The 2,500-nt window shown below is 42.5% G+C and overlaps 1 protein-coding gene across 1 annotated transcript in view; it reads left to right on the forward strand.

The window, feature by feature from the left end:
- The window catches only part of rgs3a (regulator of G protein signaling 3a), a 269,497-nt gene that overhangs the window by 40,114 nt on the left and 226,883 nt on the right, over nt 1-2,500 (forward strand). The window lies entirely within an intron of this gene.

Below are 2,500 nucleotides of genomic sequence, written 5' to 3' on the forward strand. Positions count from 1 at the left end.
CCTCCTTGATCAATCAGCGAAATGTCGAGCAATTTGGGGCTTGTTAAATGGTTATATTTATGATTGTTGTCAACATGGCATGTTCGGTGTTAGCTAACTAGCTGTATACCCATAACTTTCCCTGATTGTCGCTCCCAACGCAGGACGCTCCCCGGTCAGCTCGCTCCCACTAGCCAGACTATCGATCCAACCGCCATATAACGGAGCTAGGTATCTTTTTGATGTTAGTTTTTTGTTTCTAACCCTAGTTTTTTGTTTCTAACCCTAACCCTAACCTAACCTTAACCTGGATACCTAGCTCTGTGTTGTTGACGACAGGTTAGCTAGCCACTAGCTTGGTAGACTAGGTGTCATTCCCATCTATTTAGTAAGCTACTCAAAGACTTTCAAAGCTCCCAAATGTCTCGTTTTTAATGGCATGTGTCTTATTAGAAATTGGGGCATAATAGCGTGTGACTATCTGGTTCTGTAAAATGCTCAACTTAGCTTACCGAGCTAGTTTAAAACATCGAATGATCAAATGGTAATGTGTTGAGATCTATTTGTGTCCGATGAGTTCATGGTGTATTATTACATCAATCCATGTCAGCCACGAAATGTATTATCATACAGGCTTTTTAAATTAAGTAAACACTTTCGTGCTGTACGTACTGTAGCACGGACGGACACCATGCTTCTTCTTAGAAAGTTTCCTGTTTACTAGGTAGCCCGGCCCCCCTCGCGATTTGATTGGCCCTGTCATCGGATAACTTTCAGCCTCGCAAAACGACCGGGGTCTGCTAGACTGCCCCCGGGAGCAAATTCAATTTGCGGTCGCTAGGGGCGTCTAGATTTCTAGGCTAGGACTGTGGGGCATCTGATCCATGTCTTCAATGCAGTGAATGTTGCAATGTTAATTCAATACCTTACATGTAAGTGTTTCACTGATACTGTAAGCTTGTTTCAGTTCTTTAGCCAGGTCTTATGATGTGCTGAAAATCATTTCCTTCGTGCACAGGGTCTGAAATCGCCAAATTTAAAAAACTGTTCATGATTGGAGGGATAAACCTCATTGAAATTTCAAATACGGTATGTGTCCCTCCTCCCAGAACACCTGGCACAAATATAACGTGGAAGGAATGTTTTTTTTTTTGACTGGAGCTTACACATGGCAAAGCCAGGCTAACAGTTTGTGTGATGTGACCCCAATTTTGCCATGATAAAATCGCCCTCATGTGTGCTTGACATATGGCCACGTGTGTAATATAATTCAGGCATGTTGGAGAGTTCTAGAATAGAACAGGTTGTTCTAGAATAGAATGATGCAATGCTTCCTTTCCTGCATGATCCTCAGTCATTTTGATACCCTCACCTCATCCCATTAAGCTGACGTGCACATGAAAAAGTGGTGTGCAAAGTAGGCCAAATGCGCAACAGTGATGCATATAAAATTTGTGGAAAAAGCGTCAATTTTAGAAGATCAGTCTTCAATTCTCACTTTCCCTGTCCTCCAATCTCTCTATTTGTTGGTTTCATTTTCTCTCTCTCTCTCTCTCTCTCTCTCTCTTCCCCCAAACTCTCTTCCTGTGTGAATTCATTATGAAAACGCTGTGTGAATGTCCCTTGCAAACTTGATGATCTTGCAAAGGTGACAACATTGCCGACACAATGATAAGAAGTGAAAGTCTAATTTACCTCATTGGCCAAAAAAAACCCTCATGCCAGTAGAGTATCTCTGCCAAATTTCATGCTTTTATACCAAAGTGAACGATTATGTTAGTAATCTGCTCTACTACAGGGGTAGATGAAATGTGAAGAGAGCTGAAAGTCAGTATTCTGTTCTTATAGTCAACAAATCGTTTGGTCAACAGATCGTAGCGGCAACTCAAATCTATTTATTTTGTTGATTCGATTGGCCGCTACAGGCAAAATTCGCTGGTCCTCATTTGCATAACATAAACCTGTTTCAAAATTTTGGCTTTGACCCCTGTTTGCTGGTCTTCACCCCACTTTGCTTGTCTCATAGGAATGAATGGGGAATTGTGCTTTCCTTTGCCAAATTCGCTTGCTTGTCAACAAGGCTTACAACCTAAGAACTAGCATCATGCAAATTTCATAATCTGAAAGAGGTTTCGTCCCTGCCGTGGCCAAACGGTAGGGCACTCGTCTGCCATGCGGCTGAGCCGGGTTCGATTCCCGGCCCCGGGTCCTTTGCCGGCCCTTCCCCGTCTCTGTCTCCCCACTCGCTTCCTGTCACCACCTTCACTGTCCTACCATAAATAAGGTCAAAAACCATAATACCACAAGACCATAATAAATAAATAAATAAATAAATAAAGAGGTTTCAATTCTGCTAAGGTAACGGTTTTCGGTACTCAAAAGTGATAATCTCACGAAGGGGAGTGTCTTTGCAAAGGTGATAATCTTTTGCAAAGAGGATTGCCTTGTAGACCGCAAACGAGCTGCGTGGAGGTTATTAATATGTAAGGTCTAGCTTCTTTAGCGCAGCCAAGCACTAAGC

This window comes from Engraulis encrasicolus, chromosome 11 (assembly GCF_034702125.1).
Source record: "Engraulis encrasicolus isolate BLACKSEA-1 chromosome 11, IST_EnEncr_1.0, whole genome shotgun sequence".
NCBI classification, from domain to species: domain Eukaryota; kingdom Metazoa; phylum Chordata; class Actinopteri; order Clupeiformes; family Engraulidae; genus Engraulis; species Engraulis encrasicolus.